This window comes from Emydura macquarii, unplaced genomic scaffold (genome assembly GCF_026122565.2).
Source record: "Emydura macquarii macquarii isolate MOO-44397 ecotype Brisbane River unplaced genomic scaffold, CSIRO-AGI_Emac_v2 contig_1253, whole genome shotgun sequence".
Lineage (NCBI taxonomy): Eukaryota > Metazoa > Chordata > Testudines > Chelidae > Emydura > Emydura macquarii.
In genome coordinates this window covers 102,783,160-102,808,529 of record NW_027131390.1, presented here as the reverse complement: position 1 = coordinate 102,808,529, position 25,370 = coordinate 102,783,160, and the positions used below count along the sequence as shown (strand labels likewise).

Genomic DNA, 25,370 nt, shown 5'->3' with positions numbered 1-25,370 from the left:
GGTTCAGTCAACCTGACAGAAGCAGTGGGAGCTCTACTGTAGACAGGTCTTTAGCTTAAGCAGAGTCCACTCCCTGCCCTGGGCAATTTATAGAGGCCATAAAATGCACAACGGTAGATGAAAAAAGAAACCTTCAGTACAGGCACAGCATTGCTACATGCAGCACAGGCACAGCCACTACATGCAGCTCCCCCCGCCCCGTTCCCCCCACTTGCAAGCCACAGCATAGGTGGGACCGCTAGAGGCAGGGCTGCACTGCTAAATGCTAGACATTCTATGCTGCATCCCGTAAAGTCTACGATAGGCTGCCATAAATTTGAGTATCTGGAGGCCACTTCAGTCCCCAGATCAGCCCAGAATCCAGAAGGTGCAGAGGTGGTTCCCTTTGCCTGCTTGTGGTGACTGTGAGCCCTGAGGAGTCAAGGAAGTGGCGGCAGGGGAAAGGAGCCACCTCCTCTCGTCCTCCCAGCATAGAGTGCTGCTCGTGCCATCCCTCTCACCGGGCTCGCAGCGTCCCCAGACTCTGCCTGCAGAGGCTGGGGGAAGCGGCAGCAGCATGAGGAGCCGCTGTAGCCACCTCTGGGTCCCACGGCGGAGCAGGAGCAGTTGGGACCCCTGCAATGGCTCAGGAGAAAATGGAGCTGGACCTGGAGCTGCTGGCGGGTAGCACGATGGCCCTGAGCGACGGGGGGAGCCTGAGGAGATCGAATAGTGCCCCTTCATCCATGGGCTGAGTGACAATTCACAGATGTTCCAGCCCAACATTTTGCAAACCCAAAGGAACAGTACAACAGTTGTGAATCGTCATAGTCTGCTGGTGCCATCCTCTCCTGTTCATATTCCTACCAGTCGCCTTCATCAAATCAAACAGGAAGGAGGAATGGATTTGATGAACAGAGAAACAGTACATGAACAGGAAGTGCAAACAGCAATGCCATGGGAGGAAAGCTTGAGCCTGAGTGACAATGATTTTGAGAAATCATCCTCTCCTAAGCAAATTGACTGTCTCAGGTTCTCCAGCTCCTTCACCCACCAGAGTAATAAGGAAGCAATGTTTCTCGCCGTCTTTGCAAAGTTTGGTGAGTGGCAGTGGATTACCTCCAAGCCCTAGCCCCAGTCCAACAAGACGATTCTTAAACCGGAGAAGTCAGAGTCCTATCCACTGCATTTGCCCAAGTGCTCTTGGACCAATGAAAAGAAAAGGTGAAATGGATACTGAAGATGAGCCAAAGAGATTTTTTTCAATGAGCTACTAGCATGATTTCTCCTGAAGTTTCACATCTGACAGACCTTGGTGCATGTCTGACTTCAGGTGCACTTGATGGCAATCGAAGCAGTGCTGGCTCTTCACCAGCTGAAGTTGGCATCACCAGAGATTCTTCAGCCTCATTTTCCAATTCCAGATCTCAATTTAAGTCCATAGATCTTACAGCTAAGTTACCCACAAATTGAGACTTTATTACTCCTCTGATGGGTGGCAAACAGCCAAGCTGAAGAGCAATAACACAATGTTCTACAATACGTCACTGAGTTTCATATCTGACCCTGTTCCTCATAGGAACTTCCAGAAATGTCTTTATTTCAAGAAAATTTCCATACTAGTTCCTTGAGAAAGTTTATAGTGATTTGTATGACATTTACTAAATACAGTTTGTGTTTAAACTGCAAACGTTCTCTTTAATATGTGAATATCTGCATACATGTTATTGACTTACAATAGATCCCTGGATAGTGCTTTCTGGAAGCACAAGTCAGATCAGATCCCCATGTTGATTAGATCTGCAGGGAAGGAGCAGTGTAGGCTCAAGTCTGTCTCAGTTTGCTTAAAAAACAGAGAAACCAAAGACCAGTAAAAATGTGTCTTAGGTTATTTACTGCAGGATTGTGCTATTGTATTAGAATCAGAGATCAGGTAGTCCATTTCCACTGTACTAGCAATGTACTAGAGAAAACTAGTTTAAGATCCATTCCCTTTCAACTACCTAAAGGCACTCCCTTTCTAAAGATTAAGATAAACACAATTCCCAAATTTAGGAAGCAGTGTACCAACTACTGCACGCTCCCTCCCTGTGGCTCAGACTCTTCAGATATTTGGCTAAGTGATGGAGTAGGCAACAGGATAAGTCCACAATGCATTAAGGCCAAAGCTAAAATAAAAGAATATCAAACCACAAACCTTTTGTGTGTGTGTGTCCCTTCCAGTAACTTAAGTGGCTGAAACTTTTTTAAATGGGCTTCTTTAAAAGAAAAAAAAAAATCCCTGAGTGAGAGAAATAACTCTGCCAGGTGGTGATCTCTTTAAATTTGAGAGAGAGAGAGAGAGAGAGAGAGAGACTTATTACAGTGCGGGATGCTGAAGAACATGTGCATATTTCTTTTGTCAATTTCCCCACTGTCCAACACCTCTCCTTAAATAGATCATGTAAGGGTTTCAGGTAGCTTTTGAAGGCTGCTAACAAGTTAGTCTGATACAAACAATACTTGAAATACCATGACAGATCTAAGCATCCAAGCAGCCTCTCAAGATACCCCACTGATGGATGCAGTGTAAGAACCTGATTAGAACACAGAACAGACTAAAAAGCACCATTCTGCTAGTCTATGCCATTAAATAAGTGGACAGAAATATATGTAGAAAAGGATGCCATAACACCCACTCCTCTTCCTCTGGTGGATGACTGCTCCATTCATCCTGGCAACAGAATAACTGATGTGTTCTGTGTGTGCCAAGGCCCTGTCTCAATGGGCAAAGAGGGTGGATTTTTCCAAAAGGTTTCCCGTGTTTGTGGAATTGTAAAAACACAAGGGTTGGTACTGTCTAAGGCAGGGTGTAGAACCTGAAATAATAATTCATTCTGAAACTGTCACCATCTAAGAATGACCACTAACAAGCCTTGATTGAATCTGTGGCACACAGGGAAGGATTATAGGATCTGACCAACATACGGGAGAACACAAAAATCAAACTGAGAAAAGTTTTTGTCACTAACTTATCTGGTTTTCATACACTTCACCCGCAGCTCAGACTTGAGATTTCTAGAGTACTCCAAGACAGACTTCTTTTGACAGCTGAGTTTGTTTATAGGCACCCTTTACAATTGCCCCTCTGGAAAGCATCAAATGGGTTACTCAAATTTATTTCTCTTTCAGAAACATGCAGTTATCTAATTTGTAGTCCAGTGAATTAGTAGCCAAGAGAAGTGAAGCCTAACATGGAAATGTTGGCATTTCGCTATCTGTAACGCATTAACTTTTGAAAACCACATCCAATCAACTCCAAAATTTGAGACAACGTTGTAGGTAAACAGAAAGGACCCTATGGATTTTGGCGACAATCAGAAAACCAAAAAAATCCGATTTCTACACAGTGACCATTTGGTGCTGCAGATAGAAGAGCACAGACAGAGGTAGCTCAGCCAGTCATCAGTCTCTCCCTCCCTCCAGTTTATTTGCATACTTCAGTCCCATTTGCTGAAGTGAGTCAGCACGTGAAACTGCAAGTCATAGCTGAGGTGTCCTCACTGAGTTGGGGGATCTAGGGGTTCAAGACTGGAATGGGGGGCTTCTTCAGATCGAGGGCTATAGTGGCTGAGTAAGGGTAAGGCTGGAGATTTGCACTGTGGATCCCTCCACGTTACGCCTGGCTCAGGCAAAATCATTTCCCTTTGCCAGTCAGCACTGTCGAGGCAGAAGATGACCAAGTCAGGCAGCAGGCTCAGAGTTACAGGTTAGGGGTTACTGCAGGCAGTTATGATTGACTGTATTACCTCTGATGCTCCAATGCTACTGCTCAGTTCCTGTGCCCGAAGCACCAAACAGGCATCATTAGGGGAAGGTGCAGGTGATATGCGACAAGGAAGAAAAGAAGAGCAGCTTAGATGACTAAGTAAAATGTAGCTATAGTGACTGTATCCTGTAAAACTGCTACCAGTCTGAGGCTAGAGATTGCATCCCTGCCTCTCCCACCACCTGCCAGCTCAGCCTACCTAAGCAACAAAGTGGGGATCTCTTTCCATTACTACCAGAAGTAGTAGCTCATGAACTGAGGTTTGAGAGGGATTTATATAGTCCAGTGCTTAGGGCACTAGCCTAGGAGTTGGGCGACCTGGGTTCAGTTTCCTGCACCAACACAGATATCCTGCATGACCTTGGACAAATCACTTCACCTCTCTGTACCCCAGTTTCCCATCTGTAAAATAAGGATAATAGTCCTTCCCTACTTCACGGGGGATGTTGCAAGGATAAAGACATTAGAGACTGTGAAGAGCTCAGACATCACAGTAATGGCAGCTGTATAAATAGTTATTTAGCCTACATATCTATCTAAGGTATGTCCAGACTTCCTTTAGACTTTCCTACAGCAGTTTCCCTGTCTCCCTTATTTTGGGTCTTTCTTCCACAAATTGGGCCTTGGCATACCACTCACACTGCTTATAGGATTTGGTCCAGAAACAAGCCTACCCCCCTGTATTGAGAGACAAGGTGGGGAAGGTAATATCTTTTACTGGACCAACTTCTGTGGGTAAAATAGACAAGCTGCCAAGCTTACACAGAGCTCTTCTTCAGGTCTGGGAAACATACGCAGAGTATCACAGCTAAAAACAAGATGGAACAGAATGTTTAGCGTAAGTAGTTCACTCTGAATGGCCCCTTGAAATGCCTGTTAAGTGGCCCCATTAACACACCTTCCGTGCTGGGGAGAATGCAGCTGGGAAGGGGGGTTGTTAGTAGGTTACAGATTGTTGTAATTAGCCATAACTCCAATCTCTCTGATTTTCAGAGTCTAGCAAAGTTATGACTTAAAGCTCCCAGGCTCATCTTTTGAAAATGTTTCCAAGTTTCCTTTGAGGATGAGGACTGACAGGTCTGATAGACAGTGATCACTTTGTAAAAAGTGTTCACCCACAGGTGGTATGTTTTTTTTGTCTTTTATCATTTTCCTGTGTGAGCTCATTTGAGAGTGTAGTAACACACTCACCCAGGGCCTGATCCAAATTCCCATGAAAAAGCAACAATGGAAGCTGGAATGGGCACTAAGTGACAATGACAAATGAAAAAGCCAAAGCCAACCTAAACTGCAATGAAATGTTTTTTCAAAAAAAGTGCTTTTTAAAGCAAAGCCAAAAAGAGCAGACTCCTCTCACAGCCTTGCACTTTTTAATAAGATACAGTACGCCAGTAGGATCGTGCAAGCAAACATTTTTAAGTGAATCTTCCTACTACAGATTTTAACAATGAGCCTTTGCCAAGTTCTGCTTCACAACTAACAGTGACAACTATCAACTACTGATCCAAATAGTCTTAATTCTTATGTATCTTCTCTTTCTGCTTTGGCTCTAACCTATTGCAGTGTGTCCGCTAGTACTGCTTTTTAGACATGTTCTTCTTTAAGGCAGGGGTAAGGAGACAGCCCATTCTACTGAACTGGCATATGTGTATCTGAGGGTAGAACAGACCCTGGGGAGCAACACAAAAGGGTTTAGCATCTCTTTCTGTAAGGCAAAGCTGGTCACACACACGCTAACGCCAGAATAACTATTAACGACTTTGTTCAAATCAATACCTACTTTTAAACTGCAGATGACCAAATAAATTTTGGTCTTTTCACCAAACTCCCTAAACAGCTTTGAATTAAACAAGTTTTACAGGTTGTTATTTAATCCTCTAGCCTCTTGCCTTTAGACTTCGTCACTAGTACATAATTAAAACTGTCAGAGTATCCACTCCTGAATATGCACTGAAGTAAAAGAGAATACTTATTAACCGTATGTTGTGTGGACCCATCATCATTCATGGACCAGCAGCATGATCCCACTGACACACTCCAGAGCAAGTGCACTACCATGACAATCCACAGACCAAGAACATCTACCGGCACATACCGAGAACCATTCAAGGCTGTTCTGTCAGTTATTCAAGTTACACAGCCCGATTTTTAAAACGAAGAGCATAGGATGAAGGATCTCACTAAGTGCTCTCAGGATGGAGAGTCAGAGGCAAGGATCTCGGAGGAAAACTGCCCCCGGCACCTCAGCATTGCAGTACAGACAGGCAGGCGCTCAGCTCGGATTCACACACGGCAGCAAGAGTTAACGCTGGAACAAAAGCCTGGCTCTACCCTGCCCACCCCGCACGGCTGAGATTTCTAAACCCACCCCAAAAGGAGAGGAAAAAGCCCTATTAGGGCATCGAGTCCAGTCCAGTCCAGACCACCCCACCCCCGGCCGGGACCGGATCCCTCCTCGCCCTGTGCGCGGCGCGGCGCGGCTTTGTCCACTCGCGAACGCCTGGCACACGGGCCGTGAGGGAGCTGCACACCCGCCGCCAACCCACCCACCCCCCGCTTCCCCATGGCGGGCCTGCGCCGCGCCGGCCAGGGCCAGGCGTCTCTGCCGGGGTTTGGGAAAACCCGCCCTCCGCCGTGCTCACAACAGAACAAAGCCGGGCCGGGTCGGGCCGCGCCGCTGGGGCTCCCCGGGGACTGCCCCCCTCAGCCCGCGGCCCGCGCACAGCCTGTCAGGCGCACCCACCGCACCGCCGCGGAGCAGCCGCAGCTCGGCGACCTGCCGGCTCCAGCAAACAATGCTGCCCCTCCCCCCTCAACCAGCCCAGGGCTGCTGGCAGCCCCCACCCCCCACACCTCCCCCCCCCCTGCCCCGTGACGGGCGGGTTTTACCTGGGCTGGCGCCGCTGGCGGGGGGGGGGGGAGGGGTGCGAGTCAGAGCGGGCTCAGGCACGTTACTGGGGGGAGGGGGCATGCAGCGGACCCCGCTTAATTCCCGCTGCTCCTACTGCAGTGCATGGCTGCAGCTCCGCCTCCTCCAGCCCAAAGCGGCTCTGCCTGCTGCTGCTGCTGCTGCTGCTGGGTAAGAATGGAACCCCCAGAGCGCAGGCGCACGCAGCACCTATTGGAGGGACTACCAGGCCGGCGAAGGCCGAGTACGCAGGCGCACTGGTTTGTACCGCCCCCCCCTGGAAGACGCCCAGGCAAGCAGGACGCACGCGCACTAAGGTGGAACTCTGTTGCAGACTTCCCCTCTCCCCATGGAGCTCCGGGGGGGGAAACCAGAGCGACCGGAAACACCTCCCGCGGAGCTCCATGGGGAGAGGGGAAGTCTTCCAAGCGTGGTTGATATGAGGTAAGCGCGTGTTCTGCGCATGCGCGCGCCGGCCGCCGGCGGGACCCGTGTGATTCTAGGCCCACGCCCAGAGGGCTTCCGTAGTCCGCGCGCAGAATGGGCGTGGCGTGGGCCGTTGTCATTGTCGCTGCACATCAGGGTTCGCGTTCGGAACGTTAGTTGCCGGTTAGGGTTGCCCGGTGCGGCTTTGTGGATTGTGAGGGGCCACCACCCGGGGCGCAAGGGGGCGCTGCCGCGGCGGAGAAGCAGCCAGGGGCCGGGCTGGGGCCTGGGTAACGGTCACGTCACGTGGTGCGGCGCGGCGAGCAGGTTCTTTGCCCATTCACTTCCGGGGCACGAAAAAAACGGCCTCTTCAAAGAACGTGCGCCCCGCCCCCACTTGTGCTTTAGGGGGCTGCTGCCGTGCGGGGGAGGGGTGAGCCCTGGGGCTGCTGCAGTGCGGGGCCCGTGGGGGGAAGCCCTGGTGATGCCCCACCGAGGGGTCTATGAGGGAGTGAAATGCCAGAGTTGGGGGGGGAGGCCCCTGGGGGTGATGCTGCAATGAGGGTGTCAGGGGGGCAGCCCCGGGGATGCTGTTTTGAGGGGCCGTAAGGGTGGGGAGGGAGCCTGAGGGATGCTGTGCCGAAGGCTCTGTGGGGGTGGTGGAAGCTCCAGGAATACTTATCTTCCCCGTTACCAACTCATCTGATTTTTATCATGAGTCTCATGATATTTGATGTTTAACTTCACTAGCAGCTCCTGGAGTCCTGTGCTTAGTGGAGAATCTCAGGTATCATTTAAAAGAAAACCAGTTTTTGGCAAAGAAAAGCTTGAAAATGTTATGCCCTTGTGACACAAAGGGTCAGAAACCAGAAGGCAAATTAAAAGGAACACCAGATTTATTGTTTTATACATCGCATTTTTATGCCAATCTTATGTTTTTGAGAGCCTGACTTGATTTTTAAATGCTGGAGGTTGACAATACTGCCATTGAGCTGGTAGGGTAGGATGGGGAAACAGGGCCTTTATCTCCATGCTGCAGCGAGGGTTGGGCTTTAACTGCCCCTGGCACACAGGGGTAGGGGAGGAACACTCTACCCACAGAATGTGGGCCTTTCATCTTCCCTGCACGCAGCAGGGAGCAAGAGGGTGAATCCCACACAAAAACATCCTGTGGTGGCTGCAGTCAGTGGGTGCACCAACCCTTCCCATCCTTTCTGTCTGGGCATGGAGATGGGGTGATGAACCATCTGTGTTCCCAGGAAGGGAGCAGCTTCCTCCTGCTAAAACTATGTGCTCACTCTGCCAATAACACCAATGCCTCTGGTCTCATTCACTTTATAAAATAGGTCAATCCTATATCAGGCACAGAATCCACTGTTAAGCCTCTAATTGGGAGAGTTTAGTAGAGTCTTTAAACCAGCCTATCAACAAGTCAATGTATATTTGGGTCTCCTGTCTCCACCCATCACTGTAGTATCCAAAGCCCACATGCTCAAAGGTATTTAAGTACCTAATTTCCATTGATTTCCATGGGAGTTAGGTACCTAAATATCTTTGAGGAGCTGGACTTGAGAGCTTATGTGAACCACAGAATCTGAAATGCATACGCTAAAACCCAATTACCAGTGTGAAACCTCTAGCTAGACCTGGAGTTGTTGATGCAAATTCTGCTCTATTACTCCAGTATAAATGCAGGTAACAAACAGCTGTCTGATTCCCCCCCCCCCCCCAATAGTGTTCCTGAGATCAGAACCTGTATTTAACCCTTGCATACAGAATAAAGCCAATGTTATTATATGGAGCACCTCAGAATGTAAACTCTGCCAGACAAATATGAGCCTCCTTTCCCCAGCAAGCTTGTAGGTGTAACTGATACAATGCGGTAAAAAACACAAAGTCCTGCATGGTGTGCATAAACAGAACACTTCAGAGAATAAGTGGCTTCTTAGAGTGATTGGAAGGACTAGATGAAGTATCAATTAAGTTGTTGGAAATTTAGTCCCATGGGTCCTGCAAACACAGGAGAAAGGGGTGTTAGTGTCCTAACAGGAGGGATGCAGCTAAAGGAGGCTGGAGGTGTGTAGACCATGAAATTTCAGGTAGGCTGGGCCTACTTATAAAATTAAGCTACCAAATATTAATAAGTTGCATACTGCAGAGTATATGAAATGGTGGCTGGAGTCCCTTTTGAAAAGGGGTGGTTGTTTCTCATTGCAACACACCCATGCTGTCTTTCCATTCTCAAAGTATGTCTGGTATTTCATTAAGATAATTGTTTATTAATTGCCTCTCTTGTCTGGACCATCTTCCCTAATGAACTTATCCTCTGGGAGTAACTCATCTATGCAGTAGAAATGTGTTAAATGCAGTGCATGCTAGACCTCCATGGATCCAGATCTCTCAAAATACCTTATGATCAAAGCCCATGGCTGGACGCCACCTCAGGTACTGCTCAATTTAATCACAACAACCCCACTGCCCCTTTGTTTGAAGGGTGGAACATTGAAACTAAACAACAAATCTAGGTGAATAATGCCTTTTAACTAAGTAAAACACATGGGTCTCTCCCTCTTGTATTGTTTTTGGGAATTCCTGTGTTTACTCATGTAAATTACCAAAATGCTTTGAAAAACATTGAATTTAAGAATATAAAAGAGAAACAATGGAAATAAAGGGAAGCAAGCTTCAAGAGTAAAGAATCACTCTGGACAAGAAACTGATAAGACTTGCCATTTTGCCCAGTTGTCTTCTGAGACCATGGATCCAGTCTTTCAGTGGAAGCCGCTAAGAAACCATCGCCGCCTCTTGCCTGCATTGGTGAGGATAATTGCTTTTGCAGCTAAAATATACTGGACTTTTGGTTTGGGGGCTCATTGTATATGTTTATAAGTTTAGTAATTAAAACCTTTCAGTCATTATCGAACGAGAGTCATGTCAGTTCCTGAGCACACTAATAGCAGATCCCAGTCTGTGAGTTAACAAGGTGTTCCCCACATGGAATACAACTTTGAATTGAATGCAGTATGTAGATGATGAAATTTCTATCCTTTGTGCACAATGGTTAGGTTAGAAAGCAAAACTGGAGTCTCAAAGTAACAGCTGTCTTTCCTCAACTTGGAGAAGTTACCATGCTTACGTTCATCACAGCTAAACCTGTTACCAAGTCCTATGCCACGGAGGCTTCACTCACCAGCCCCATGGCCTTTTTTCCTGAATCTGCTATAGAGGTACTTCCACCACCAACCCACCACATTTTCTGATACCACAATTCAGTCTGATGACATCTGGCTCTGTCAAGCACAAACCCCTTATCACTAGAAATGCTGATTCATAAAACAGGTTATAGAATAGTTGCATATTGTGGAGAAAATTGGTCCATTTCACTTCCAGCTTCTTATTCCTGAGTTTGTGTGCCTCCTTGTGCACCTCTGTAAGATACGGGCTTTGGTACAGTAAGAGCTGTGGTTCCCAGTTGTACCCTCTGGCCTTTGGAGAGGGAGACTCTCCTCCCCCCCAGCCCTTCACAAAATCCCTCCATAGAAGGCAGCACCAGTAATTAATCCTCTCAGCTGACTTGACAGATCAGAGTGATGTTTGACTGTTTCTCTGTTTGAAGAAACAGCCTATATTCAAAGCACTCATTCTACAGCATATGTCCTATCTGAATGTACAATTAGCCCATGTTTTAGAAAGCAGCCCTTTATTTATGTTAGGAAGAGTGCATTTTCCATGGAACAAGCTGCAAAAACTGCGTAGATGGAGAAAACTGGGGCTACATATGTATGTGTTTAGAGAGTGGGAGGTTGGTGTGTGTAAAATTAAAGCAGGCAATTACAAATTAGCTTTAGAAAATACCTTGGTTTCCACTCCCTAGAGAGCAGCTAATCCCATGACAGTACTAACCAGCTAAGTACTGCCCACTCAAGAGATAGAATGCCCATGTGGCTAACATATGTGGCTTTCCAGTCCCTGTGTAATAGTATGTATCTAACAAGAGGACTTCCTGCACATAATCCTCTCCAGAGAAACATGCAATCAGCATTGCTGTATTTTGTGCTCTTCTGCATCTGCAAACTACCACTCACTTTAAGATCTTTAGTTCATTAGTAAGACACGTTGTTCTAGTTTATGCATATTTGTTAAAACCAGACAAATTTCTCTTTGAGACTTAAGACCAAACATTTTTTCTAATTTAATCTCTGCCCCTAAAAATGCTTCCTTGTCACATTCTGTTTTGAGTCAGAAAATACATTTGTGGATTTATATCTTCCTCTATCAAACTGCAGACTAAATGACAAAATAACACATTGTATTTTCCTTATCGTTTTTGTAAGTAGCTAATTCTGAAAAGTACATTTCCCTGTGTAATATATGTGACCCATCCGTGCCTAGGGTACTATCTGAAAATGCCAAGGTCAGGGCAGGCTGTAAAAGGAGAGCAGATTCTCCCAGCACTGGTGGGTGACACTGAAGTCAAACTTCCCAACCAGCCACAAGCAGTGCTACTGATTCCCCACACTGGTTATCAAGAAGCCAAAATAAAAATATACACAACCCCCTTTACTGCATTTCAGTCTCTGGCTCCCAATCAGCCACTAGGACCAGTAAAGAGATCAGTTATTTAAAACTCTATGCTCTTTACCAATAAGGTTTCTCCTGACCCCAAAGGGTCAGCCAAAGTACCAGATCAATATAAGTTTAGATCTTACCCAAAATACCACGCTGCCAGCCAATCCTTTAGTAACTAAAACTAAAGGTTTATTATACAAAGAAAGAAAGAAACTATAAGAGAAATGTTAAAGGATTAAAGCAATCACACACATACTATTGATTTAAAAGGCTATATATATCAGGTTTCTAATAGAACTGTGGAGTTTGCAGGCTTGTATAGTCCCTCGGGTATACATCCAGTACGTGGATGGGTCTCAAGTCCTTTGTTTCACAGCTTCAGTTCAGTTGTAGATGAGTTGATCCAGAGGTAGGCTGAAGACTGAGACAGAAGACAAAATGGATGTCATGCAGCTGCCTTTTATGTCCTTTGGCCTTTGCCATGCTACTTGTGGAAATTTACAGGAATAAGATGGAGTCCAGAGTCACATGAATAAGTCCTGGTGACTCATCAGGTATATCCCTGGCTTCTCCCCCTGGTCCCATTGTACCTGTGAATTTCTTTAATGGGCCATTAAGCAGGCTAGTGCAGCAGCCATCCTGTCTGGGGTGTCGCCCAGACACAGCACAATTTGAAATACAGATACATCAAACATATCCATAACTTCCATTACACATATAACACATGAACATAAACATCACCATCTTACTTAGCACATTATAGCATTTCTAACAGTACCTGACACAGCATATCCCATATGAATTATTATGATTTTGACATACTGATGTTAAATAATATAATAAATCCCCTCCCCCCATCCAGCCAGCGTGACAACATATTCCTGCTGCAAAGTGATTTCCATCAGTGCTACAGTAGCAGTTTTTAAAGGGTCCTTTCCTAAATCTCCCAACCCTGTTTTCTACACTAACTATTTAAATATTGGCTAGTTTATTTGGGTGTGTTTGCACAAATTAGTGATTTTAGGGTCTACTTTTGCTGCTTTATACTGCATGAAGGAAGTTTGAGAAGTGTAGTCTGTTTGTTTAAAACACATTTAACACTTTTCCTCTGTAAAAATATCAGAAGAGTCAAATCTTCGCTATGCTTTTTTGCTGAAATATTTTTCAGATGACCAATCCATGTGATTTAGGAGAGGTCTCAGCCTTAAACTGAAGACACAGGGTGTTGAATCCTTAGCAAAAAGATTTTCTCCCAAGTCTTATACTTAAACAGGTGTTAACCAAACCAACAGTTATATTCTCTGTATAAAGCAAAAACAGCGAGAGTTCTGTGGCACTTTAAAGACTAACAAATTTAATATTTGCAGACATAAGCTTTCGAGAGACTTCAGCTCTCTTCTTCAGATGTAGTAATACAGAAAATAGTGTTACCTGAACACTATGAATATAGTTTCTCTTCTTCATTAACCAGGTTTAATTTTTTTTCATATTTAATTTTTTTAATATTTGTAATATTAATCAACCACTTCTCCAGTCCTCCTTAGAGTCGTTCAGGGTGGACGAGTTCTGCAATTCTAATATAAAAAAGAGCAGATTATGAAGCTTAAAAAAAAAAGTCAGAAAAATTTAAAAAAGGCAAAATGGGCACCATCCTGCTTTTTTCCCCTTTCGGGTTATCTATAAGACTAGAGCCATTAGTACTGTGTATAGCATTCCAAACAAGTTCCATTAATCCCTTTTCCATGCTAGAATAATATCCTCTGATGGATTTTCATTATCTCCATTTTATAATATCATAGAATCTTGCTTTTTCTTTACTCTGCCCAAAGATGGCTCTTCCTAATGAGTTGTGTAGCATATTATCTAGCCTCCATTCCAATTCATGCAGGTATGTGAGCAACAAACAGCTCACAGTCAATCAAATCAAAGCTTTCTGAGAGACCTACTCAGAAGCATGGACACCTGACCTTTCTTCAAAGTCAGCAGATCATCAACCCAAGCATACCAGCACGGCCTCTATACCAAGCCTGACACCTCCTAGACAAGGGATGCAGAAAGAAAAATCTAAATGAATCTGGAGCAGACAATCCCAAAAAGGTAAAGATTGAGAGAGCAGTAATTGGGGGAATTGTTAATATCAAGTGATGACTTCTTGAGCAAGGACATTACTACCATTGGTTTAACATTATTTGCTTCTATGGAACACAGTCCCCACAGAAGCAACCAAACCCACCTGGTTCTGATCAATCACTCTGCAAAAAAGACAGACAATCCCTCTTGCTGGGAAATGATCAGATCTGCTACCAAGCAGAAATACATTTTTGTATATAGGCAGAAAAATATAACCAATAACATTTCTAGGGCGCATCAGCAGTTCAGCTTGTGAACTAATGGCCATGTGAAAAACAGCCATGAGTTCACAGAAGACCATGTCCAGGGAAAAGACAGCAAGGAAGGATGAGGAGGCTACTCCAACCTATATTAAAGAAAAAAGTATTAATCTTTCAAACAAAAGAAGAAAGAGAATCAAACTAGTGTGAAGAAAGTGGGGGAGGTGGTATTTTGTTTCTGTACGATTGGACATTAATTGTATTGGAATTGACTGCTCTTCCTCTCCCCTCTGGGCCCTTAGTTGTTATACAGGAGACAGTCCCTCCCTTTTGCTCAGAATCTGCCCAGGATTTACAGTGGTGTGGCTGATCTAAGATGAAATCTACCCATCACTATTCCAAAATTGGCATACACCTCTTATTTCACCCCTGAGGTGGCTGCTGACGTGAACTCCATAACATATAAGGCCAAACTATGTTTCCTTTATATGAGTAATCCAACAGGACTACTTGTCTGGGTAAAGTTAGCAAGATTTAACTCAATTTAACTCATAACTCAGAAGGTTGGCCATTACCCTCTGCCATCTCATTGTGAAGGACATTGTATAAATCTCCTCAGACAGTGCACCTCATCATATTGTATAAAGGAAAAGATTTAATTGTTCCTAAGAAGAAGTAAATGAACATGGGTTGACATGGAAGGAAGATCAGAGACAGGACTCTTGCTACTAGTCCCAGCTCTGACGCAGACCCCCTTTGTGACCTTGGGGGAGTCATTTTGTTTTTCTGTGCCTCAGTTTCCTCGCCTAAAAATAAGGAATGGTCTTTCCCTGCCTCCTAAGAGGGTTGTATGAGAATTCATGTTTGAAACCCTAAGAGCATTATCCTGTTTGGAATCACGTTAAGTTTAATAATTCATCATTGTGCCCTTTCTGCATGAAAATTGTCACTGACCTAGATCTGAGGCTCTTTCTGCTTAGACAATTTGTGCTTGCACTTCTATGTCTTAATTGGAGTTTTCCTGCCAAGCTCCAGAATTCTACATTGAGCTGTTTCCATGTGATAGCTACCACAAACACAACAGACAGCTGACCCACTTAACTCCTACGTGAAAGCTGATGGAGTCTTGCTTCACTCACCAAACTAAAAGGGAATCAGTGGAAGATTGTGATTAAGGGAAACTAGCAATTGGCTTCATAGCTGAGAGTGTGTATGTGTCTGTGTGCTTCTGTTCAGAGGGACAGCAAGTTCTGCTACCTAAGAAGAAACTCTGGGCGTAAAGCAGATAGCCATGGTGTGTGACTGAATTTAGTTCTGATGAAAGGTGCCACAGAGCAGAATCAGCACAGACAGTGCCGTGCAAGCTTCCTCCAGGCAGCCCTGAGAACTGGTCTCTCCACAGATCTGGAGAGATTGCTTCTAGGAAAACAGTTCACTCTTCTTGGCCAAAGGAAGCTGCCCATTAGTGCTAATTGTAGTGGTGTGTTTGTTTTGTGATGTGGACTCTGGGATCTGGTCTGAGACCTATCAAACAGGCCATCGAACAAGCATGTGATAATAACTGTCAGTCACTACAGACCTGGGCTGGATTTGATCCAATGATCTAGAGATGAAGGGCTTTGTAGCCTGTTAATTAGGAGTACATATGAGTTCTAGTATTTGTATTTCAGCTATAAATGCTTATGTTTTCCTAGGTTGTCATACTGCCTCTGGAAGGGGTGATTTGTGGATCAAAATAATAGGAGATCTACTTTTCTTCATATTATTTTAAATTTATACTAAATCAGTCTTTAACCCCATTTCCTCTTCTCTAGTAACTTTCCATTTACCCCTTCTCAATTGGATCTATTTCTTTCTGATCTTGCTTTTTTAGTCGCTACTTATTTTTATTTGTCTTTCTTTTTCCACCCTTCAAACCCTCATCTGTTCTCTCGCTCACAGACACAAATCACAGTCTCACACACACACACTATGGACTCCTTTATGTTTGCATCTTTAAAGAACATTTTTACACACACACCCCAATATTAAATAGGCTAAAAATGACATATTGAGATTATAAATGCAGCATGCTCCTGACAAGGAAAAAATGCTGAGCATTGCCAAAGAGGCTGTGTAAGTGGATTAAGACTCTTTTTAAAGATTAGGCCCCTCTCCACCTCAAATGCAAATTTCCACTGAAATTAATGGAAGCATTAAGTGAATGCAAGGAGAGGTTTGTCCTCGGAAAACAATATGACAAATATACACCATTCAGAAGCTAATTTTCAAATATACCAGTTTCAAATAATCCTAAATACCAAAGAAGCGGGTACATTTTTGCAGAGTTAATGCATAAAATAGATCCTGTACAATAATGGCTAGAGAAGGAAAAAGCTAAATCAGAAACCTTCAGGATAAAAATTAGGGCCCCGATTCACTCCTGGTGTAATTTCATTGACGTTACACCACAGTGAGATTTAGCACAGTGAGAAATGCACCCTCAGCGTTAATAATAAATATTTTTCACTTACGAAGCACCTTCCATCTGAGACTCTCAAAGCTCTTGACAAACTCTAATAAACCCCCATCATCCTTTGCTTGTGCTGGATTGTTTTTTCTTTGGGGCAGGGACTGAGGCAGCATCTACACCACAGATGCTATAACAGCACAGCAACGGCACTGAAGCTATGCCACTGTAGTGTAAACACTTGCTTCAGCAATCATTGCTCTAGTTAATCCACCTCCCCCAAGGGGCAGTAGCTGGGTTGGTGGAACTTCCCCCGATCTAGCAGTGTCTCTACACTAGGGCTTAGGTTGGCTTAACTATATCTCTCGGGGTGTGAATTTTTCACACCTCTGAGCGACATAACTAGGTCAGTCTACATTTTAGGTGTAGACCAGGCTTGAGTCTTCCTGAGTGTGTGGATAGTACTTACTGCATTGTGAGCACTGCCATAGTATAAATAATTAATAACAAGTATGACTTCTCTGGATGATGCCTTCATAAAACTGGCTTCAGCTATTACATCAGTCGCTTCCAGATCAGATCTGCTCCGTTTAACACAAAACGATGGCTTTTTGAGCTGCCAGCCATGCAAACCCAGTCTGGTATCTGAAAGTTAAACCAGATCCTTTCCATGTCCTTAGTTAACAATTGTGTTGATGATGCATGAGCCAGAATAGAATTCCACTCTCTCTCTCCTAGCTGTAGTGGCTTTGCAAGGCTAATGAATAAAGAGTTGCAGACTGATTTCAGTCACTCAGTGATTCTGAATACACACAGAGAGCTGGTCTTCTGAGTAAAACCATGCCATTTTGGACAGTCACTCTCAGAGTAGAACCCCCACCCCTTGTAATGTAAGAAATCTCCCTTCCACTCTCCATTCTACAGATAAGGAAACTCAGCCACAGAAAAGCTGCTTGGCTTGTTCAGGGACACACAGGGAGTCTGTGGCATGGCTGAGACTAGAAGCCAGCTGTCTTGATTGCCAGCCCTGTGTGTCAATCACCAGACCATTCTCAGTTATAATTAGTGCTGGTTGAACATTTGGGACTTTTACAGAGAAGCAGTCAAGTGCCAGGGTCACCTTGCCTTAAAGCCTCCTTTATTGTGCAATAACTAATTCATTTCAAAATTTACATAATTAGCCAATAGTTTAGCCACTCCCCCATACTGCACTGCATGGAACACGGATCCAGCCAAATACGCAAAAATGGAATGGAGGCTGGCTCGATTACAAAGACCGTCTCCCTATGAAAACCTTCCTGTTTATCACAAAGTCAGGCAAACATGCAGCCTGGGTGGTTGTTTTAGGTAGTTTACAGACACGTGGGCCCCCATTAATGAAGCACTTGATTAAGCCCCATTGACTCACAGGAGACTTAAGTTCAGGCTTAGAGTTAAGCATGTTCTTAAGTGCTTTGCTAAATCAGGACCGAATCCAGACGTACCCAGGCTGCAACATTGGGGCCCACATTGATAACTAACCATGAGTCTATGTGGCCTGCTTTGCATGTGAATTTATCTAAGCAAAATAAATTAATTTGCCTAAGCAAATCGCATCCAGCCGGAAAACTTTACCTGTACTCTATTGTCCAGAATAGAGGGGCAGAAATGGCTTGGCAAATACTTCCCCAGCACTGAACACCTGCCTCTTAGCCAGGGCTGGATTCCCAATTAGCCACGTGCCTAGGGGCGCCTAAACGATGGGTTACCGCATGGGCCAATGGGGCCTGTGCCCAGGGGCCCCAGCCAATGTGGGGACCCCCCACAAGCGCTGGAACTCTGGTCCCGCCCCTGCTCCCTCTCTTCTGGGATCCTGCTGCCTTGCTCCTCCTCTTCCCCCTGAGGATCCACCCCCTGACAGGCCAAAAGCCGGAGCCCAGGGGCGAGCCCATTCCCCTGCCCAGAGTGGCCCAGCCCCTCTCACCTCCCCTGCACGGAGCTGGCCTGGCCAGCCACAACTTTCCCCATCGCACCCCTGCGCAGAAAACATGAAGGTCAAGTGTAAGCAGAGGGGAGCGGGGTGCTGAAGATGCTGTGCTGAGAGCACGTAAGATGTAAATGCAGCCCTGCTCTTAGCAGATTTCTCCTCACCTTGCAGTCACAGGAAGAAGGCAGCCATGGACCATGGTTTGTGGCTCTCTGGGCTGTATTTGGCTTTCAGGCAGCACTCTGGACCCCCCTGTGCAATGCCTGTCATTGGCTGAGCTGCAAATCAAAGAATAATGCTGCTCATCGCTCAGTACGGCTGACCATGGATTTTGCGGACTCAGTGATGAGTCCGGGCAGCCAGTGGAGTCACACTGAGCCAGGTCTCAGATCCCACACGCTGAGAGCTCTCGCTAGCCGCACGGCACTTGGCCCTGCCCTCCCCTTACCCCCACTCCTATTCAATGGTTACAGTAAGGCCATTGGGGAGGTTGCAAGAGACTGTTACACTCACACTCTGTTGATGACAGCTCTGCGCTACACCCTGTTATCATACATCACTGGTGCCATCAACTGCGCCTGGGCGAGAGAGGTAGCTTTAGTCCACGAGCTGAGGCCTTGCCTTTCCCCCTCCGCTGTCGGACGCTCAGCTGCCGCGTCAGTACAGAACTGCACAGAGATCACAGGCAAGAGCCAACGTGCACCCTCTTCCCTTTGGCTGCTAAAGAAAGCAGAGGTGTGAAAAGAACATGCCATGCTCTCGATGTTCTGCTACCCTAAGATCATCAGTGGGATTCTCACAGTTCTCTGCGCATCTGACGTGCTAAGGGATTCTGTCCCTTGGAGCCCCCCATTCCAAATTGAACAATGAGAGGACAGAGAAGATCTTCTATATCGTACAGGATAAATTCTGAGACAGAGCGACTCCTTCCCCCTCCCGCAGCAAGACAGTCCTGCCTAGTCTGCCGCCCCAGGGCATGCCTGTGTTACAGAGTGCCCCACAAGGCCTGGGCTGATGCTCATGCTCCAGTGATGCCCCAGCTGCATCTCACTGACTGTGGTGAGGATTTGAACGCCAGAGAGAATTGGAATAGCCCCTCTTTATCGCTGCTCTGTCTGGAGTTCACTGTGGTTTCCCCATCACAGGGCAGCTTGGACACTACCCAATGTAGCGTACTGCCTGGCCACGTCCTGTGTTCACACAGTCACAAACACACACCAGGCTGCTGCCCTTTCTCCACGTGTGTATTTATTTGTTCCTTGCACAGCACAACAGCATACAGCCAGCTTATAGCAATAGGAGGCTCCCACATGGCCCTCACTCATCAGCCCAGGCTCCCCGCAGCACTACCTGTTCCTCTCACTTATACCCTCCCAGTTACTGAGCCAAGTGCCCCATTAGCCCAGCAATCGCCACCCAACCTTCAGTCATCCCCAACAGAAATGGATTAATTAGCTCCAATTAGACCTGCACTCTTCCCAGCGCTCAGCAACCGCAGTGACCAGGTTGCTACTGATAATGCCCTGGCACATCCCTTTGTTTAGCAGGAAACCTCCATCTGCTATCCCAACTTTCCCCACAACCCTGCTCCCCCAGTTCGGATCACATCATTGTCTCCCCTCTTCAGCCCTCCAGGGACTCAAACCCCCTGCGCTCTGGATAAGTTTGGGGCAGGTGGAAAGAGAAAGTTACAAACTGAATCTTGGGCTGTGCAGATGTGGAGACCAATTGAATGAGCCCTAGATTTGTTTGAACCAGTCCTTCTAGGATAATAAGAAAATCTTCTGTCCTTTTCCCTAAAAGAGTCTACAAGAGCATCCCTCCTCCAACCCCAGGGCTATTTAATGATGTGGCCTAAGTCCAAAGGGTAGGCACTTCAGAGGTAGGTACAATTCTGTGGATGAAGGTGGTCTGTCTGGTGGCAGCGTTTGCTTTGTGGCTAAGCTGCCCAAGTCGACTGGGTGAGCCAAAAATCTCATCAGTTCCAAGCTGTTTTGGTAAGAGCTCCTTAAAGGACAAGACAGGACTGAAGGCTTCCCAGCGCACCAGAAGCCGGCTGAAGAAAAAGCACAGACTTCTGCCAATTGATTTTTGAGGCTGGGGAAAGGAGCAAAGATATCAATAACCACCCAGCCTCCTGGGAAATGATCTCACTGAGCTGGACAAACATAGTAAAATGTCACTGTATTTGGACAATGATGGGCTTAGCAACAGTCGCCTGGATAGAGAAGTCACTTCTGGTTAATGGAATTCCCCAGTAGCTAAAGCAAAGCTTGCTGATAAGAGGTGCTCTGCTTGGTACCACGGGAGTCCTGGTAAGAGAGATCGAGCTTTGCTTTCTGCCCTCCGCCACTGGGCTTGAGTAGGGTTACCAAGAGTTATGCCCTTGCCACGTGAAAGGGGCCGATACCCCTCACCCCACCGGTTGCTGTTATGGTTGGGGAAGTTGTTAGTACAGTGAATGATAGTCATTTGCCCCTTTTGAATGGATTGGAATCTCTAGACCTTTACGCTTTGCCCCTCAACAGGGGGTGATGGTGCTGATGGGGGGTTAAGCTAGCACCTTCAAGCAGAGCCAATAGCAACAATTTGTTCCTTATCGTTGTCTTCTCCAGTGGCATTGAGTGTTGCACCTTAATTAGAGTGTGTATTTTTAGCATGTTCCAGCTTTCTCTCACTCAAGGGTTTTAGCACATTCGCTCCTGTTCTCTTCATGGCATACAAATAGAGAAACTGGATAACAAAATCAACACTTGCTGTTAGACTGCAATGTAACGTGATTTTGGATCTCAGAACGATGACACACACAGATCCCAAAACAGAGAGAGAATAAACAGGCTGCTCCCTCAGGCAGTGAGCACCACCCCACCTTGCATTAAGCTCGCTCTTTCAAGACTGACCCTGTTCGCAGCCTGCAGCTTTGCCACAGAGCAGGACTCCTCTTCACGTGATAGCTTGCAAACCCAACACGATGCCCATGACACCGTCACTCCTTGCTCCATGATCACTAGGTTTCTTAATTCTCCAAATCGTAGCTCTTGAAATCAGTTATCCTCGGCTACTACTGCATTTGATGAGCCCTTTCTTCTACTGGGTAGCTGATGATCACAAGCACCAAACATGCGTACTCCTACACCTTCCATCACTTCCTCCCTTGGCATAAGAGAATACAAGCTGGCCTGCCAGTTTTCTGGATTATGAAAGTCTGAGACAGAATATTGTTCCCTGACCAATAAGGCTTGTTATAAAGGGTCTCTGGGGAGTGTGGCAGCAGAGGGCTGGGTTCTGAGAAAGCCAGGGCTTAGCTCAGTCAGGGCTTTGAGGACCTTGAAAAGGACCCAGAACTGTATCTGCAGCCAGTGTAGAGAGCAGAGAACTGGCATGATGTTATCTCCTGGTCAATTTCTTTTAGAAGGATGTGGGAAAGAGGGAGGAGCGGACCAATATCAGCTACTGGCTCCCAGTACCACTGTCTGCAGTAGTCAAGTGTTCCTTAGAGGCCACATGTCCAAGAAGAGATCCCTATTCTACACAGGGAGAGGCATGCATGGCCCACACCTTGCAAACATCTTTCTTATTTATTGCATATGTTCTGTGGTGCGGGATTTGGGAGTTTGCTGGCAGTAAATGGTGCGTGGGGATCTACACAATCCCTTAGCAATTGTAACAAACCCTTTGTAACCACAGCTCCTCACATGCCATCTCTCTAGATTCCTGTGCTTTTCCCCAGGAATTGCTTAGCAAAGCAGGTGTAGATTATTCCCCACTGAAGTCACATCCTTGAACTTTCATTTTAATGATTAGGCACAAGCTCAGCTGTGATTACAGTTACCTGCTGGCTCAGAATTGCACACAACATTGCTTTGATTGTCAACTCTTTGGGAAAGGATGCATCACTTTGTACAGAACCTAGCATGATAGGATCTTAGTCCATGACTGGGGCTCCTAGGTGCTACTACAATACAATAAATAACATCCTATTATCTGTTGTTATTCCATCTCCCCTCACTCCCCATCCCCATCCACTTGTTTGTCTCATCCACCTGTATTCCTTATCTCTTAGCACATAAGCTTTTTGGAGCAGAGAATGTCATTTACTAGATTTGTCCAGAGCCTGGCACCACAAAGCCCTGACCTGTTTGGCCAGTAGGCATTAGCAAACTGCAAATATTAAATCATCATATTTAAAAAAAAATCATTGCACATGGACAAGTGTTAATGGAAAGCCCAGAGCTGGGTGGATATCCCACAGCTTCCTTCAGTCAGCTTATGCTGACTAGCTCCAGCCTTCCACAGAGCTGCTGGCACTTTGGTCTAACAGGATGGGGTGGAACTGGCAGTTGTCCTTTCAGAAACTGGTTTGATTCCCACCACTGTCCTGGTGTTCCCTCAGATTTTGTTTTCCAGTGGTTTGTGTAAGGCTTTGACTGTGTTAGGGTCCACAGGATGAGGCATTGTATTGCACAACTTATAAAAGAAAGAAGATGACACATCATTGGCCAGAATAACCTAGTTGCTAAACTCTGGTTTGACTTATCATGTACCTCTTCTGCAGCCATCCCTCCTCAATCGTGCAGTCTGCAGACTTGTTGGGTACTAGGTGACACCGACTGAACCCAGGTCTACCCCATTGTCTCAAAAGGGGAGTGTCCAACTAGTTTGGGGGTGTAGCCAGGCTTATCCCCTTCCTGCTAGAATCTGGCAGAAGTTAAGGGTAAAGTGCCCCTTTGCCATACAGCACCCTCATTTCCTAGCTTGGGTATGATGCTGACTGAGCAGCCATTGTTTAAGGGGATGGAACTGGATTCTGGATCTTGGAAGCATCTCAGCCCCTCTGCTTGATTATTTGCATCACTTGATTATTTTTTCAGCCAACCCCCTTCCCTCCCCCCCTTTGTTTCCAGTGCTGTGTGCTCTGCGGGATGCTGTGCACTCCTAGGGCCAGCTTCCCCACCTGGAAAATGGAGAGATTACTTCACAGGCATAACAAGCAGATTCGTTCACTAATATCCAGAAAGTGCTTTGAGTGCCTCTGACAGAAGGTGTGTATGTGTGTGTGCAGACTATGCTATCCCACTCTGTCATGCAGTCAGTACAAGAGCATACATAACTTGCAATGCATATTCTGTCACCAATCCCTATAAATACTTCACAGCCTCCCTAAAAATCCCAGCTGTTTTCTGACCAAGTGAAGAGTTTTGCATTTGACCGAGTCAAATGAGCAAATGTGATGTTGAGTTCACAGGGTGGAGTAGTGCTGTAACTTCAGTGTGAAACCCCTGCAATGAGGGAAAACATCGCTCGTGACATAGCACATCCATCCATTTGCTACGGAAACTATGTTTGGTAAGTATCAGGTGTCCAAATTTCTGCTTGCGTGCATAGCTGGGGAAAGCTGGGTATTAGTAACATGAGCAATCTAAAAACAGCACCCCTTGCCAAAAGTCAGTCTGCACCCGTGAGCTTATTTCCACAGCATTGCTAGTGCAAGCTTATTATTACTGAGTGCTATTTACACAGCACCATCAGCAGCCACAGCACCTTCCAAAGACAATTCTGTAGCCCTCCTCTGGGAATCTTATGCTGTAAATTAGATTCAAAACAGCAAGGGAAGACAATGAGGGCTAAAGCTGTGACTGAGTGGATTGTTTTATTGTTACTGTATACACAGCTCTCAGTTCCTCTTTGGTAAGATTTGTGTAAATACAGAATGAATGTGGAGACAGTGTCCAAAATGAAAGAGTGGAGTTCAGCAATCGAAGTGCTGGCTTGAAGGAGTGGAACTTGGGGAGGGATCTGAAGGATGAGGTTGACTAGTTGAATTCCAAAAGCTTGGAACTTGGGACTAGACAGGATAAAAGGCCATTGAGTCACACACATGGGAGGAGGTGGCAAAACTCTTACTGATGTCTGCACGTGCGTATCTGGCCCACTGGGGAACTGAACTGGACGAGCACAGGACACATAGAGGGCATGAGGGGTTATGAGATCAGGTAAGTAGGGGGCAGAGCACTGCCAGGCTTTGAAAGAGAGGATGAGGAGTTAGAACATGATTCCAGAGGGGACTGGTTCTCACGGAGGGGACTGGCAAAGCACGAGTGAGAAAGAGGAGTTTGCTGGTAGCATGTTAGATAAAATCTAGATCTCTACATCTTTGATTAACTCCTTGTGTCCTCAGTCAGGACTGTTCAGTGTTATTTCTACCAGCACCACCATCCTTTTGAGAATAAAATCATGCACTGCTCTTTAAGCCCCAACATGACTTGTGCTGAGGCCAGCCACCACCGTCTTAGACTGCTTGCTCACTCCTGCAGACAGCCCTAAGTATCAAGCCTGTTTACCAGCCATACCAAGCAGGTCTACTGCAGCCTAGATGCTAGAAAAATGGTTAGAGTTTCTTTTATTTGATCTTGGAAGACCACTGTTGGAGACTCCCCCCTTCTATTCCTCAGTGCAGTGGAAAAAGTGGTTTCCACATCAGTGAAATGTACTGCCATCCAGTGTTAAAAGGTTCTTTAAAGTGTATCAAACCACTCCAGATTGCCAAGTCTGCTTTCCTGAATCTAAACATTGCTCATAATATACTAGGCTATTATTCAGATTAACTTACAACATGCCATTTTCAAAACCTTTATACTTTGTGAGACAGTGTTTCAGCTACACTGATCTCATAAGTCTTGTTACATTACATATTTAAGGTTAAGAATAAGCATTTTAAAGGCGACCTGCCCAGAATGAAAAAATTAGATCTGTGCCCTTTGTACAAAGCAGCTGTGGCAGATTTTAGGCCCTTACCACTCCAGGTGCTGCATTTCAGACAGATTACTATTGGTTTTAGAAATTCCTGTTTGAAGTTGTTTCTAGTTGATTATTGCTTTGCAGATAGGCAACATGAAAGGTGAGACTCTGCCTTCCAAACAATTTTAACATTAGGA

General features: G+C 45.8%; 1 protein-coding gene and 1 pseudogene across 7 annotated transcripts in view; one reads left to right on the top strand and one right to left on the bottom strand.

Moving 5' to 3' along the window:
- The window catches only part of CLASP1 (cytoplasmic linker associated protein 1), a 246,209-nt gene extending 239,377 nt beyond the window's left edge, over positions 1 to 6,832 (bottom strand). For all 7 annotated transcript variants that reach the window (XM_067549649.1, XM_067549648.1, XM_067549650.1 and 4 more), the window contains exon 1: positions 6,677 to 6,832. The gene's annotated coding sequence lies outside the window, so the exon portion shown is untranslated. The remainder of the gene's footprint in view (positions 1 to 6,676) is intronic.
- LOC137154244 (P2R1A-PPP2R2A-interacting phosphatase regulator 1 pseudogene) lies at positions 606 to 1,452 on the top strand (annotated as a pseudogene).
- Positions 6,833 to 25,370: the final 18,538 nt, after the last annotated feature.